The sequence below is a fragment of the Myotis daubentonii genome, chromosome 10 (genome assembly GCF_963259705.1).
Source record: "Myotis daubentonii chromosome 10, mMyoDau2.1, whole genome shotgun sequence".
In the NCBI taxonomy this organism is placed as follows: Eukaryota; Metazoa; Chordata; class Mammalia; order Chiroptera; family Vespertilionidae; genus Myotis; species Myotis daubentonii.
The window spans coordinates 25,873,948-25,891,296 of NC_081849.1; the positions used below are offsets into that span (position 1 = coordinate 25,873,948).

Genomic DNA, 17,349 nt, shown 5'->3' on the forward strand with positions numbered 1-17,349 from the left:
CTCTGAGACGCTTCTCAAAGATTCTGGAAAATGCTCTCACCCATTGTTTTCATAGATGACTTTACAGAGTTCATACACCTCCAAAAGCTCAACTCGGGCCCCAGTTCAGTGACTCCAGATTAGGGAAACCGGATAAAAAGCCTTCTGTCACACTGTCCATTTCCTTCCTGGATACCAGCTCCTGTTTTTCATCTCGAATTCCTTCCCTCCTCGAGGAAGGAAGCGAACTGTTCCATGAGATCCGTCCATGTTACCGACCCATCCAGACTGTGTATGAGGTGAGGCTCACACAGCGAGTGACTAAGAGAGATGGGGTTGGAAATGGGAGGCTATGAGCTCTCTGGTGCTCATAGCAGCTACATAACACTGATCCGTAATGCAGCTCTTGTAGATCTTAGAAACAACCGTATCAAAACCCTGGCCTTATACTTTCTAGCTGTGAGTTCACACAGAGGTTCCAGAAGGGACAGGAGCGCTCCTCTGGGGAGCAGGTAGGTCTTCCCACAGACGGAGGCAGGACAAGTGAGCTGCTTGGTGTCTGTCCCGGGCTGACATCTGGAGGACTGATCCAGTAAATGGGTCTGACACACCAACCCCGCTGTTAATGGGGGAGCTCTAAGAGCCCATTAATTTTATTACTGTTCTATCAGCGGCAACTGATCATGTTCAATTCACCCCCCTCCCCAGCTCCTCCAATCACATGGCTGCTGAGGAGAGTTGCTCCCCCTGCAGGAAGAGTTGACTGGAGAGGCCTGAGAGGCCAGGAACTCCGCCCCTCCCCTCACTGTAGCACCCTCAGAGCCGGAGGAGCCATTTCATACTGCCACAGAGCCAATGGCCATGGGGGCAGCCATGGTGCCCCCATGAATTTGACTTGTAACCCCTGTGGCAGGGCCTCTCAGCCCTCTCCCTGAAATTCCAGAACAATCTCTGCATGTCTTTGAGTAAGGACTTTGTTCCACTCTGGCCTGGAGCCACTCTGGGCAAGCTGGAGGCTCAGGGTAAGTCCATTCCTAGACTCTTGTTTCACGGCTCAGGAAACCAGTCAGGGGCCAGATCTTTGAAAGCTCAACCATCCAAGGCTTAGAGGCCTCAGAAAATAGATGATGCAAGCCTGGAGAAAATGCCAAGGTCACATGCTCCGTGGTACCCACACACTCAAGGTACAGGTTATACAAACCCAAAGATCTCAACTGCTAACCCAGGATAGGCCCCTACTCACAAGCATGCTCCCTTTCCTTTTAAAGGGCAATTGACACCTACACCTACAGGAGACATGCAAGGATGAAAAGGGAGGTCAGGGGAGCCAGGCCAGACCCCCAGGACCAGGGTGCCCCCTCCAAAGCTGAGTCCTCCCCAGCGCTGGCCTGGAAGTCCTGCCCTGGTGAGAGTCTACCCCCAAGCCCTGTGGCTGAGGTCCTGCTTTGGGCTTCCTTTTCACTGTATCTGCCCTGAAGTTTCTGGGGTTACCACAGGGAGGGAGTGAGAGGCAGCAGCCACTGCCTTCCTGGTCAGCATCACCTCCACCAACAAGAACTGATGTGCTGAGTGGCTTAGGAGGTGTTAGGCGAGGAGAGTCTAAAAGGGCAGATAGCCCTGGCCGGTGTGCTCAGTGGTTAGAGTGTTGACCTAAGCCCGAAAGGGTCACAGGTTTGATTCCAGGTCAGGGGCACGTACCTGGGTTGTAGGTTCGATCCCCTACTTTGGTTGCCAGGGTGTGTGTGGGAAAGGCAGCCAGTCAACACATCAATTTTTTTTCTCTCTCTCTCTTTCTCTTCCCCTCCCTCCCTTCCTTCCACTGTCTCTAAAACAATCCATGGAAACAATCTTCTCTGGTGAGGACTGACTAACTAACTAACTAAATAAAAGCCAAAGGGAGCATAGCCCTCGGCCTGCAACCTAAAATTTTAAAATAATAAATAAATAAACAAACAAACAAACGGGCAGATAATTCTGGTCCTCAGAATTTCTTGGGGAAATTTGCCAACACATAAACATAAAAACAAGCATTAATCAGCACAGAAGCCTGCTCCCAAATCAAAAATTTAAAGCAGGTTCTCTTGCACTGAACTCCAGCAAGAAGAGGACTTTCATTTTTGTCGGACTCTTGTATTTTGTCATCAGCTGTGCCTGATATGTCCGGTGGGGGCAGGGTAGTGCAACAAGCAGTCAGGGACACATTCCTGCCTGTAGAGAGTTTGCTAGGAGGAGGAGGCCAGGGCTTGGCTCCTGGACTCAGCGGGACCCCAGAAGGGGAGGCCGTGCTGGGTGCTCTAAGAGAGAGCAAGCTCGTTTCCTCAGCTGCCTCGGTGGCCCAGAACGACTGGGCAGGCTCAGCACAGGCACAGAGCTGGGATGTGGGCTGTGCAAGGCTACCGTGGCAATGACCTTCTTAGAGATGAGAGCTGTTGAGCCTCCTTTTCTTAATCAAGAAAACTTCTGCTTCCCCCAGGCTCAGCCTGGGCATTCTTGCAAAGTGAGGCTCCATGCATCACGCACTGAAACATCCCATCGCCCTGCCTGCCCCTCCTTCCCCAGCGACCCCTTCCCCGTTCCACAGAGGCGTGCTGGAGGACACACAAACGACTCTTGGCCTTTTCTCTTGGACCGTCACAGCTTTATTTTTGTCTGGGGTCTGGCTTAGCTTTGGGAGTCAGAGTAAAGGCGAGAAGAAGTTTCCTCCCCTGCTTTGGCCCGGGGAACATGTCCAAAAGAACTCAAAGGCCGTTATCTGTCATCGTCCCTGCCAGCACGGCGCCCCGGCACCAGGCGTTGAGCAGAGAGGAACATCAGTCCTGCATCCAGAGATGAAAGAGGCAGGGCTAGAAGGCAAGGCTTTGCCTCCCACATCAGCCACATTCCAAGTCACTCAGGCCTTCTTGGCCCAGGAGGCTGCGGTGTGTGCATCTCCGCCTACACATGAGCAGGACTCCAAAGGCGAGGAAGGGAAGGAAGGAAGATGCTCTAACTCAGGAAAAGCAGTGGTGGCCATGTGGTGGGGGGAGTCCAAAACACACAGCACAGAGCAGGGTTCTTGTCTCACAACCCGCCCAGCAACAGTCATCAGAGGCTCACATGCCCTTGGTTGGCTGTGAGGGCCGTGCTCCAGCTCCCTGGAAGAGGACCTTCTGCCCACCCCTCCCCGCCTTTGTGGGGGAGACTCAAAGAAAGGCAGCGTTGGCATCTGCTCATGAGCAACTGTTCTGCTCCAATCCAAGCTTTCGGGCTCAAAAGGGGAAGTAGGGTGGGGAGGAGGATAGGAGCATCAGCCCAAGGGATCAGAGACTCAAGGATCAGCTGGAAGGCGGCTCGCATGGTGGTGGGGAGTGAAGGCTCTAATTACATTCCTCCATTGGCCCTGACCTTGGGTCACCACACACCAGCAATTATTTACTCTGGCAAAGTGATTAGGGAGTTGGGGCCGGGGAATTGATATGATGGGGTAGAGACACATGGGGGTAGAGACGATGAGGGTGGCGATGGAAGACACACCTTGTGCATCTGCCTCCTCCTAATTGGGCTTCAGTGAGGGAGCTCACAACAAGGCCTGCTCCTCCATCGCGGTGAGAGGTGTGGAGGCCCACATATGCAAAAGGGGAAGAAAAGCGAGAAGCAGAGAAGGATGAGGGCCAAAGAAATAGTTGCTCAGTAAGAGGTGAAAAGCATATGTAAATCAGGGAAACAATGAAGAAGTTTCAACACACCTGCCCTTCTCCAGGGAGGAGAGCAGAGAATCAGACAAGGCAGACAAGACCACAGGGAACACAGGACGGGCTGGGGTAAGGGCATATAGACCCTGAACAGACCCTAAACAAATGCTGTGTCCGTGCGCCCCCAGGGGTGGCCCCTGGGCCAGAGGCAGCAGCATTACCTGAGGCCTTTCTAGAAATGCAACCTCTCAGGACCCACCTGAGGTCTGTTGAATCAGAAACTCTGGGGTGCGGCCCAGCCATCTGTGTTTTGATTCTGATTCACACTCAAGTTTGAGAGCCACAGCTGTAGCGAAAAGAGACTCCAGTTTTTGCTTCCACCCTCTGCCCACAATAAGTTTTCCAAATTTTGTGTTCAAAGTTCCCCTTGAGGCTGGGCATTGCTGCCAATGAATATACAACTCTTTGGGCACAGAGATTCTGTCTTTGACCCCCATCAGCAGAAGTGGCATCTGAGTGTGGTTTACTCTGAAACAGCAGAGGTAGGTTTGCACCGAGCTGTCGGCAAGATCCCCGCTTGTCCTGGCTCCCTTGAGTGGACAGACAGCAGCTGTGTGCCGAGTAGCCCACTGGGTTCAGGGTGTCTGTCATCACCACACTTTCCTGTCTGCAGAAATGGGAGCAGCGTCAATGCTGCAATGGAAGTAAAGGAAGCAAGGAAGTTCTGAGCACCTGCTCCGAGCCGGGCACTGCCTGGGCATCTTGTGCACATCTCACCTCATCCTCACAGCAGTCCTTGTTGCAGATGAGAAAACGCTCCTAGAGGTGAAGTAATTTGGCCAAGGCCACTCAACTATCAAGTCTCATCCCAAAGTTCTTGTTCATGGAGCTCTGCAGTATATCTACTGAATGAAGTGCTCCTTAGAGAATTCCCCCTTATAAATAGTAAAAGGATCACCCCCAAATAAAATAACCCTCCGTTTTCTTTGCAGTTAGTTTGCAAACAACCAAACCACAAGCTGCCTCATCACCCATGTAGAAGAGGAAGCCGGGCTCTGTGAGAGGCATCCCCGGCTCCCACCCGAAGCCGCTGGGAATGGCCCTACAGAGGAGGCAGAGGGACCTGGCTATAGGCGGAACTGTTCCCTCTCAGGTTATATGTTGAAGTCCTAACCCCAGGACCCTGAAATGTGACCATATTTGCAGACAGGGTCTTTGAAAGGTGATTAAGTTAAAATAAGGTCATTAGGATGGGCCCTTATCCAATACGATTGGTGACCTTGTAAGAGGAAATGTGGACACAGACAGGGCAAAGGAAAGGCCCTGTGCAGACGCAGGGAGGAGAGAGGCCTCAGGTGGAACCAACGCTGCCAACACAAGCTTCCAGTCTGCAGAACTGGGACGATAAACTTCTGGTGTTTAAGCCACCCGGTCTATGGTACCTTGTTATGGTACTTTGTTATGTACTCCGTTCCCCCTGTGAACTGTCCACCTTCCCACATCTCTTGCAGCGCCCTGCTGGGGCTGGTTCTGGCCAGAAGGGCAGGTTCTGTGCCCTGGGCTGGAACTGGAGGCTGCAGAGATGCCACCTCCTGACCACAGAGGCCGCAGGACCTCAGGGAGACAGGCAGCTCTGACAGACACCACCGGTTGTCTGCCTTCGGGCCACCTGCCCGCCTGCCCACCTGCCTCCAGCCCCACCTGGGCTCTGTCTGCACACGCATGGCAGGTACCTGGAGCGGCAGTGTTTGCCTCCTTCCTGGCAGGTGCCCAAAGAGAGAGCAGGAAGCCCTGATGGCTGAGGAAGGGGAACTATAGAGCTGAGACAGCATGAGGATTCACAGAGAACAGCTTTACCTTCAGAACTGGAGGGGCCTCTGGCTCAGGAGGGTGCAGAGGAATGAGCGGGAGACAGAACAGCCGTGCAGCAAAGCAGACCAGGAAGAGAAGGGCGGAAGGGCCGGCTCACGGAAGAATGCGCCCATGTACACCACACACACAGCAGGGGGCTAGAGCGGGAGGGGCTGCTGACATTTATGCTTGGAGATGCAACAAATCTAAATGCATCTTCATGCATTTGGATGATGCTTCATGAAGGCAGGTTCTGTGGGTGACACGCCCTAGGGCACAGTCTACGTGCCTGTTGGGAGCTCCGCGGTATATCTACTGAATGAAAGTGCTCCTTAGAGAATTCCCCCATGGCATCCTCCACATATGCTCTTTCTGGGCTTCAACACTGTGCATGAAGCATGCAGCTGTGAAGAGTCCCACAATCACAGAAGCCTGCCAGGACAGTCACTGAGCCTGGGAAAGGGGAGGGAATGTGGCCAGAGATTCCACATCCAGCGTAGGGGTGGAATCCCATGAGCTGACTAAACACCTCCAACTCCCCAGCTCTGTCCTTCACTTCCTCTCCCCAGCTCAGGAGGCCAAGGAGGAATGTGGGGGCATGTGGAGTTGTTAGGGGAATGGACACAAGGCCAGCCTCTGCAGCCAACAGCATGGACAAGAGAGGGCTTCCCCCTCTCCCGTTCTGTCCCTGATGAGCCTGAAACCAGAGGGCAGCAGGGAGACAAAGCCCTTTGTCTCTGGTTAAAAGTCATTGAGGGTCCTGGTTTGCTTCTTCTCTGATCTCTTTGTAGGGCCCCGAGCTCTCTCTGAGCTCCTATCTCTACCAATTTCCTAGGAAGAAGCTGGAGGTACAAGCAAAGCCAAAACAACCAGAGGGGCTAATCAAGCGGGTCTGGACAGTGATGGGATTAAAGCCAGTGACAAATTTTATTAGGGAGCTCTAACCGTGCCCAGATAAGTGTGTGACGGGGAAGATAACAACTCAGCTGTGAGCTGGCTGGTCGCTGGGGAGTCCTTAACAGACTGAGCCCTGAGACGGGGCCAGGAAGAGAGGAGAGGAGGGGAGGATGGGCGGGAGTTGATGAATCAATCAGAGAGGCTGAGGATGGGGCTCCCTCTTCATTCACACCCCGGGACCACCCTCAGCTCCAGCTCCCCCTGGGAGGTCTTGGGTGGAACTGAAGTTGATCCATATGTTTCCACTGAGAAACACCATCTTACATGTCCCCCAACTCACCAATCTCCATTCATACTTCACTGGGTATATATTTCTTCAACCGCATCATTACCTTTTGGGTCATTTAAATTCATTCTGCCAACACTGGACCCTGTCTCCCATGCCACACAGACAGATGGAATCTAGAGCTTTTCTTCCGTGGGTAGTAAATTGGGTGCCTTGCACTTTTTGCTAACTTACTATTTTGAAGTATGCTGAGGTTTATAGAGCAGTTGCAAAAATAATATAGAGAGTTCTTATACATCTTTAACCTAGCTTCCCCTAATGTAAATATCTTGCACAACCATGGCATCACTCCTAAAATAAAATTTACTAAACTACAGTCTTATATCTGGATTTTACCAGTTTCCTACTAATGTCCCTGTTCTGTTCCAAGAACCAATCATTGCATTTAGGGTGTTTTGTATTTTGATTTTTTTTTCTTCCTATACATTTAAGTGTCTTTGTTACCACTGAAAGTAAATTAAATATGAAGAAACAAATATTGCCATCTATCTTTTAAATACACTTTTCTACCTCATCCATCGACCTTTACCCATGATGCACTGAGAATCACAGAGAGTACCAGAACTATTAGGCAACTTTGTGATGTAAGGCGATGATGCTTCATGAAGGCAGGTTCTGTGGATGACACGGTAAAAGGCTAGAGATGATGGTATCTCCCATGTGAGAAGCTAACTGATGGTTCCCAAACAGATCCAGCTCCCAGTTCCTGGAGCCTAAGAATATTACCTTCTATGGCAAAGCAGATTTTGCAGATGTGATTAAGGATCTTGAGAAGAGGGGACTGTCCTGGATTATCTGGGCGGATCCTAAGTGCACTTGCAAGTCCCCATAAGAGGGTGGCAATGCAGCTTTGACTACACGGAAGAGAAGGCGATGAGAAGACACAGCAGAGAGATTTAGAGATGCTACAGTGCTGGCCCTGCAGAGGGAGAAAGGGGCCATGAGCCAAAAATGCAGCTCCAGAAGCTGGAAAAGGCAAGGGCATGGACTCCCCTCTAGAGCCTGTGGAGGGACCACGGCCTTGCCCAGACCTTGGTTTGGAACCGTTTTGGACTTCTGACCTCCAGGACTGCAGGTGATTAAGTCTGTGTTGTTCTAAGCCACCAAATTTGTGGAAATTTGTTAGGGCAGCCCTAAGAAACGAATCCACCTGTCACCTAGAACAACGGGCACTGGTAAATACTTGTTGGCCTCATATTCCCAGGGTATATCTTCCTCCAAAACTCACCACAATGTGCTGCCTAAAAAGAAAAGCCTACCCCCTTTTTGCTGTTTGTGAAGGGAAATGTTAGCCAGCTTGCTACAACTAAAATGTCCTTTAGAAACATCTAGCCCACTTTGGCAGTTTCTACTAAAGCTGGTTACACTCAATGACCCTGGAATTTCACTCCTACGTGCATTTGCCATAGGATTGTATATATAAGGCCTCCAGAGGACAAACACAGAGTATTAAGAGCAACACTGTTCATAAAAGGCAAAAATTGGCAACCATTCAAATGTTCATCAACAATAAAACAGAAAAATAAATTTTAGTATAGTCACACAATACAGGGTGGGGCAAAAGTATTGTTCATATGGAAAATAATACAATAATTCATAAATAATAATACAAGAATAAATGGTGTGTCACCTACTCACCACTGTAAACCTACTTTTGCCCCACCCTATGCAACCACAGGAATGCACAAACTGCAACTACATGCAGTGATACCGACCAATCTCATAGCCAGAAAGTAAAACAACATGAATAAAACATGGGTGACCGGGGTGCTGCATGACTCCATTTCTGTGAAGTACAAACCGGAGAACCTAATCCAGCTGTGAGAACTCAGAGGGTGGCGGCCCTTGGGAGGGTGGAAGAAGGGACTCAGAGGGGAAATGGTAATGTTCTAGTTATTGGTTTGGGTACAGGTTACATGGAGAAGCTCAGCCTGGGAACACTGACCAAGGCATACACTTATATACACTTTCCTGTGTGCATATGACAGTTCAGTAAGAAGTCACCCACGATACTCAAGTTGGGAAATGATTCCTGTGCCAAGCCCACTTGGCCCCAACGCCGCCTGCAGCAGAGAGCTGGCCTGAATGCCGGGAGGGCCAAGGTCCGCCTGCTACCATCATTACATCCTGGCCACGTGCAAAGCCCTCATTTTCCCTTCAAGTCTACAATGTTGTGGAGACAGGAGCTGCAATTACAGCCCTGAAATATGCAGCTTAGTAAAGTGTAAACACATTCATCCACGCGGGTCCAGGTGAGGCCAAACCAGAGCACGCAGCCCAGCCGCACCTGCTCCTGCGGCCCAGCCCTGACGCCTTCTGACCCTTGGGGCTGCTCATCTGACAAAGACAGAACTCGGGAGACACGTGCCTCTGAGCAATTTTCTGGGATGGAACCCCTAATTTAAAAAGTGCATGAGAAACCACAGGGCAAGCACTTAAAGAAGTTCTTGTTTTTAACACCAATAAATTATTTTGGTTAGAAAAAGACTTTTTTTTTTTTTAGTTTAACCTCCTTGGCCATAATTGATCATTCAAGAGAAGCTGGGAGCAAAGGGAATGCAGCTGATGTGAAACCGAACGATATTTCCTTGCAGTACGGAGAGAAATGCCAGGAGCGAACTGGAGGGTAGTAAGTGGGCTAGAGTTTGAGTTTCTAAGACTCTTTCTGGTGCAGCACAGAAGGTGTTCTTGATGTCCCAGAGAAAAGATGGACGCGGATCTGACCCTAAGGTTTTATGTGGGCACATTCCTTTCAGGCATTTTAATTCATATTCCCACTCCCCAGACATTCAGGCTGCCAATCGGCATGTCAGAGAATCGAGGCTGTTTTAACACCAGCCCATGTGAGCAAAGACCACAGAGACCACAGGTAAACCTGGGGGTAGGGGGCCAGGTGAGGACTGATGTGAATTGGGAGGCTCCTCTGCCCTTACTATAAGGCAGTGGTTCTCAACCTTGGCTGCACATCAGATTCACCTGGGAATCTTTTTAAAATCCTGATTTCTGGGCCTCATCCTCCGGAAATTCTGTTTCATTGTTATGGGGTGGGGCCACAACATTAGTAACAAAGAAACAGAATTTCCGGAGGATGAGGCCCAGAAATCAGGATTTTAAAAAGATTCATTACTAATGTTGTGGCCCCACCCCATAACGGAGAAACAGAATTTCTGGAGGATGAGGCACAGAAATCAGGATTTTAAAAAGATTCCCAGGTCATTCTAATGTGCAGCCAAAGTTGAGAACCACTGCTATAAGGTATCCGATCCAAAGTGGAAATAATTTTTAAATTATCTGCTAATTTCAATGATCTGCATCAAATCTCCTTTCCAGAAGTGCGGAAAATTGGAGCGGCCTCAATTGCAAAAATGCCTGATTTTCAAATTCATGTTTGTACAAAGAAGTGCTCCCATACCTCTTGGTTACAACCACATTTACACACACACACACACACACACAAAACACAGTCATCCCGCTGGCCTGTGAGAACACATAGAAAAGGGTCCCCCTTTCATACAACATGTATGTCCTCTGAGAAGTGTGGCTTTTGGCAGATAGGCATTCTCACCTTCTGCTTCTGAAAGTCCAAGTGTGGGAATTACAAAATAGCCACCAATAGCAAGAAAACTTGAAGCCATGTACAATTCAGATGCAACATAAAAAGAATTTAAATCATAAATACTCCAAGCATTTTTTAAAAATAGCTACATGGAAAACACTTAGCTGCACAGCTAGCCCTCCCTTCCAGGGGTTCTATCGAGCTCTCAAATGACAGTCACAGCCTTCCCAGAGTGTCAGTGCCAAAGGACCCTGGGTGAGGTTTCACCAAGGTGGAAACTGGGTCAGGTCAGGACATCCGGAGGTGGGGCTGAGGACTGAGAAATGGCACGGGGGCTTCAGAGCAAGAAGCAGTGTTTAAACTCCAAGTGCTGTGTATGCTGTCACAGCCTCTCTGCCCCAGTTTCTCCTTCCTTTCTTTCCTGCATAAAGTTGTAAGACTGAATCCTACCCTCTGTTAATCTCACATATTACTCTCCATGAGGATAAATTTTGTTTCTCAGTGAAACACAGACACACACAGAGAGAGAAAGAGAGAGGGAAGTACTGAAAATCTAGAAACATTTCAGAACGAAGCCTACACCATTTTCCCATAGATCCACCATACCTCCCCATATAGCGCATTTGTAAGGCTGAACACACAGAAAAAATAGCAGAAAGGATATTAAAGGCCCACAAATAAAATAGTAACAATGAGGACTCACAAGACATATATTCCTATGAGATAGGTTTACTGTAAAGAAATAAAGAGAAACAAAATGTTTGCGGAAATTTCCTATTTGTTTTTCAGTGAGATTCAAGAGGACTTTTGTCTAAAAATCAAAGTGCATAGTATCTTGAACAAGGATCAGCAAACGTTCACTTTAAAAGAGCAGAGAGTAAATAATGATGGCTTTGAGGACCACAGGCTCTCTTCAGCAACCACTCTACTGGGCTTCCCACAGCAGTTGACGATAAAGGATGGACGGAACCAGATCCAGACTTCGGCCACAGTGAGTCCTCTCCATCTGATCGAGAAAGAGGACCCGGAATCAGGAAAGTCTAATGAATGGCAGATTAAAAACTTACTGAAAGTAGTAAGTGGCAAAAAAAAAAAATCACTTTCCAAAGCAGTGGTTCTCAACCTGTGGGTCGCCAACCTGTGGGTCGCGACTCCTTTGGGGGTCGAATGACCCTTTTACAGGGGTCGCCTAAGACCATCGCAAAACACATATATAATTACATATTGTTTTTGTGATTAATCACTATGCTTTAATTATGTTCAATTTGTAACAATGAAAACACATCCTGCATATCAGATATGTACATTACGATTCATAACAGTCGCAAAATTACAGTTATGAAGTAGCAACAAAAATAATTTTATGGTAGGGTCACCACAACATGAGGAACTGTATTAAAGGGTCGCGGCATTAGGAAGGTTGAGAACCACTGTTCTAAAGTATACAATTGTCTAACCTGAAACGGAAACAAACCAGTATTAAATGTAAACTGTAATTGAAAAATAAAAGAAAAGAAGAAGTAAAGATACACTTCAAAAGCTTCCCCAGAACTTGGATGGTAATGAGAAAAAACATATGAGACCTGGACAACAAAACCGGGGCTCCAACACGCGCATACAAGGAATCCTCCAAGGAGAGAACGGCACAGACAGAAACATGACTATCATAATAATAAGCCTTTTCTGAGGCTGCAGATTGAAAACGCATTATTTACATGCAATGCCTAAGAAATGAAATGAGCACGTATACACATCCTGATAAACCTCTTTGATATCTAGAGAAAGTTCTATAAACCTGCAGACAGCCAAAGGGAAAAGATAACCCACAAAGGAATCAGAATCCAATCAGCCTCGGGCCTCTCTCCTATATTCATTGCTCAGAGAAAATGGAGTAATTTCAACAACTTGGAGGGAAGAAAAAATACTCAACCATGTTGTCATTTACATGTGAGGTCAACAGAATGACACTCTCAGACATTCCAGGGCTTAAAAATTACATTACCAGCATTCCCTCCATGGAAAGGAAACTGTCTGAAAGATGAATGCTGATCTACCAAGAGACAGATCAGAATTAAGAACCCACAGGTGAAGAATTGCAATGTGACAGATCCGTGAGCAATGATGAGCTGTTACTGAGTATAATTTCAATTATAAAACAGTAGAGATGTCAAAAACAAAGTGTGAACAGAATAAATGAGTTTTAAAATTATCATGATGTAAAAATACTAAGTCCTGGGTCATATTAACAAATACTGGAAAACGGGGCAAGGGGAAGGACATAAAACCATTCTGTGTAATTCTTAACTTCAACATTTATGGGTTTAAACATGCTTCCAAAAATTTTAGGGTAACCACTATTACGTTAAAATAGATTAATACTTTCTACATCACCAGAGGGAGGAAAAGAAGAGAAACCCTGTTTATGAAGCAAAAATTAACAGGAGCTAAAAAAAAGGGGGGGGGGGGGCGAAAGTAAATTCATTAAAAAGAGAACCCGAAGCTTCAGGATAAAGGAGAAGAGTAAGGGCCTAAATACTACATTATGAAATACTAAGGCTGGCATTAAAAATCACATTTGCTATTTCATCACATATATATATATATATATATATATATATATATATATATATATATATATTACATTAATTCTACTTTGTATATATTTCAAGTACATGTTTATAGAAAAAAGGACACAGGAATCAATAACAATTTTCTGAAGGTGATTTTATTTTTATTTTCTTGTTTATTCTTTTCTATATTTTCTATAATATATAAAACCATTTTTAAAAAAGCATTATAAAAAAAATGGAAGTTGCAGGGTGCCATGAAATCAACCTGATTATCCTTCCCACTGCAGAGAAGGGGGCAGGGGGGATGTAGAAGATATTATGTGCCTTGGGCTGGGTTCAAGCAGTCAGCTGGAACCTGGATTTCCCATCTTGCCCTGCTTCCTGCATCTTCTTAGCCAGGGGTCCTCAAACTACGGCCCGCGGGCCACATGCAAATACAAATATTGTATTTGTTCCCGTTTTGTTTTTTTACTTCAAAATTAAGATATGTGCAGTGTGCATAGGAATTTGTTCATAGTTTTTTTTTTAAACTATAGTCTGGCCCTCCAACGGTCTGAGGGACAGTGAACTGGCCCTCTGTTTAAAAAGTTTGAGGCCCCCTGCTCTTAGCCCTCAGGATTCTTAGGATTCCTGAGAGAAAAATTCACCATAACAGCTTTCCTTTATAGAGTCCTTACCACGTGCTCTGGGCCATGGGCTTTAATTCTCACAACAGCCCAGAGAGGTCGATACTACCCATCCCATTTTACAGATGAAGCAACTGAGGCCAGAGAGGACGAGAAGCCTGCCGAGGTCACACAGCAGGGAAGAAAAGCTGTCAGGGTTTGAACAGCCTGTTTGTTGAATCCCCTTTCTTTTCTTTTTTTCTGGAAGTTTGGCAAAACTTGTCTGACTCCATTGCTATTGTTTTCTAATCTGTTCATTCTTCGCTCTGGCTCAGGAGGACACAACTGTGCGGGCCGCTATCTCTTACTTTCAGCTGGATGGTGAAGGCAAATGCCCCAGATTCTCTCACAAAGGCCCCGCAAGCCACGCCCCACGGGAGCTTCCTGGGCAGACACACTATCCCTCCAATCTAGTTTCAGTGGCTGAAACAGAACCAAATGCATCACAACTCCACCCACCCCCACATCCTTCCCTGAGAAACTAACCACAGAGTGGAGGCCAGCGGCCTGTCCCGTGTATGTCAGAGTTCCGGATGCTTCTCCCCACAGGCCCAGCACCAGCCAGAGAGACCTGTGCTGGCTGTCAGCCAGATGAATAAATCCCCGTCTCTCCCTAAAAGGTAGGGGAGGGGGGCAGCGCTTACCTCTGAATTGCAATGTTACTAGGACACAGTTTGCTGTAATAATACCAATTAACATTTCTCCCCCACTTGATAGTTTCTAGTACAGGATAAAAATAGCCATACACGTGGTGCTGAGCTGCAAAAAATAACAATGGGCTGTGCACTGGAAGATCCCGGCTCGAGCTCACTAGGAGGGAGAGCGAGGCAAGCCGGAATATTAGGGGAGATTCAGGAGGGCCTGCAGAGAACCCGCTAGAATTAAGGGCCTTTCTCCCCACCTGCTCCTCTTTCCACCTGAGCTGCCAGCTGTGTCGCCAGAAGGCACCTGGAAGAGTGAACGTGGCATTGGACTCGGAGCAGAGATTTGATTGTGGGGTTCCCCGCTGCCACTAACCAGCTGTGTGTCCTTGCTGGAGTCAGGTAACCTCTCTGTGCTGATTCCTCATCTGTAAAGGAAGATTCTATTCTCAGCACCTACTTCACGGGTAGGTGTGCCATTCAAGTGCGGTAATACATGCAAGGACTTTGCAAATCGTGATGTGTGATTCAAATGTGAGAGGAGGTCCCTAAGTATCTGGAGGCAGTGATGATGCGGTGACATTTGCCAACACAACCTTTATTGATTACCGAAAGGAAAATAGCCACGAGTCAGCCGCACCTTCTCAGCAAGTTGAAGATGCGCCGGTAGCACAGGTGTTCTACTCCACATGCTCAGTATACACCAGGGGCCAGCACCTATCTCAAATGAAAGTATCTTGTCCTAAAGACAAAGGTGGCCTGGCCAGAAGCCATTTGCTTCATAAACTCTGAGATACTTGGTAAAGAGAGAGGATGCCCAGTCACACTCAGAGGATTTCCTGAGGCTGGCTTCCCTTTAAGGACCGTCACTCAGGGCCAGGTGCAGTCCCGGGGCCAGGTGACAGCTGGTGGGAGGTGTAATGGTGGACAGTGGGAGGCCCCCTCTCTTTGCCTTCTCTTACACACACGCTTGCCCCCACTCCCCAGGCCTCACCCTAACAACACAGGACACACATGATTCGGGCTAGACCCCCTACAGGACGATTGTGTTGGCTGGGAGCTTCCAGTTGAGCTCTGTGGGGCTCCCTGGGGTGTCTAGGAGTCTTGGGGATCATTGGAGGACAGAGAGGGAAGCTCTGAAAACACTTCCCTCTTCACCTCCCCTACCCATCCATCCACTACAAACTGACCTGAGTTTTATCAGTTTTGCTAGACTTCCATGTAAGATTTTATTTAGATAAAAAATTTCTGCCAAAGCCGGTTTGGCTCAGTGGATAGAGCGTCGGCCTGAGGACTAAAGGGTCCCAGGTTCGATTCCGGTCAAGGGCATGTACCTGGGTTGCGGGCACATCCCCAGTAGGAGATGTGCAGGAGGCAGCTGATCGATGTTTCTCTCTCATCGACGTTTCTAACTCTCTATCTCTCTCCCTTCCTCTCTGTAAAAAATCAATAAAATATATTTTAAAAAAATTTCTCTGTCTAAAAACCTTCAAAATCAGAGGCTTGTCAGAATCATGCCTAAAGTCTGAAAGAAGAGGATTTGGTCCCCAGACTGAAGCGAAGTCACCTCTGAGCCTCTTCGCCCACCCAGATAATGACAATGTGTCCTTAGAGGAAAATGTAGACCAATAGTAGCACCATCTGAAATTTCTCCGGGTGTGTGGCTGCTGCACCTGTGGACAAGGAATTGTCCCATTCACTGAGAAAGCCCTTCCTCCTCTCTCATGGCCATGGGACTAGGGCCCTGGGACCAGGAGTGTCAGCTCAGGCTGCCTGAGCCCAAATGAGCAAAGTGCGATCACAGATTTGGGAGGGACATGGGCAGAAGGTTTGGGGGAAGGAAAGAAAGCAGAAACACCAAGAGGGGAGGAGAGGGGGCTGGAAGAGCACCCATAAGCCATCTGCTTACTCTGAAATACACACTTTTGGGAAAAGAGAAGGTTCAGGAAGCAGAGCTGCCAGTTTAGAACTAAAGGTCATCCTCTTCAAATAGTGTAGAGAGCACTTGGGTAAAAACAGTTGCTCACATGGGCCAGGGGACCTGGTCTCAACCTGGGAAACCCCGTGAGGTCAGTGAGTAAGGAACAGCTTGGCCCAGCTTCTCCCCCGGGGACATGGAGAAGCTTGAAGCCAGCAACCAGATAGGCAGGGCGGAGTCATCTATCACTGCACGGCTACCCTTAGAGCCAGGAGAATGCAAGCGAGAGAGCCTACATCAGCCCAAGGGACAAGGAAGAAGAAGGGGGTCACACCTGACATTTCTGGGAGGCTGCAGGCCTCCCACAGGCTTTGCAATGGCCACACTCTGCTCAGCCTGAGACAAGAAGGGGCTTGGGAGCCAGACTCTACAGTGGGATTCTGCCTCCATGGCCTTCATCAGGCCATCCTGGATCACCTAGTTAACCTCTCTCAGTCTTGGTTTCCTCCAGTTTCCTTGGCAATTGCAAGCATGTCTACTTGGTAGGGCAGTTCTGAGGATTGACTGAATGAATAGATGCACATCACCAGATCAGTGGCCACACTTAGCAAGCATGTGAGCCCCACTGGGGTCAGCCACACTGGCTGAGGAGCATGGGACAAGTGAGGCACCCAAGGTGCCGGGAAGATGCAATCAGCATCCAACAGCAAGCTTCTCCAGGTGTCACCCCCACTTCCATCTTTTCTTTCCCTGATCCCTCCATTTTTCTCCATTTAAATTCTGTAAACATTTTCTATGATCTCCCTTTGTGCTTTTTTCATAGATTACAGTGAAACTGTCAAGCCTATTATCAAAAAGTCTAAATAAGTATGACCATGGAGGCAGTTGCCCGTTCACGAATTCTTGGCTTTCTGAGCCGTTAGCAGGAGGCTCCTGTCGGGGACGTCACTTGTCTGGACCGTGTCTCAGCCTCTTGGAGTAACTTGCACTGTCACTACCCCTTCGCTAGCCATCATCATCGTCAGCAACTCCCCAAACAGCCCTGTCAGGTAAAACCACCCACTTCTTGTTTCACACATGCAAAAGCTGCAAGACAGGCTGAGAAGTTACTGGTGGAGAAGGGGGTTGGAATCCCATGGGCCCTGATTTTCCTGCCTGCCCACTCGTCTCCTGATTCCTCAAGTAACCAAACAAGAGAAGGAGCTCCCAGCCCCCTCGCAGGGGCCATCCCCACAGCTTGGCAGAATGGCTGGTC

At 48.2% G+C, this 17,349-nt stretch overlaps 1 protein-coding gene across 1 annotated transcript in view; it reads right to left on the reverse strand.

Moving 5' to 3' along the window:
- PLXNA4 (plexin A4) overlaps positions 1-17,349 on the reverse strand; it is a 416,580-nt gene that overhangs the window by 302,849 nt on the left and 96,382 nt on the right. The window lies entirely within an intron of this gene.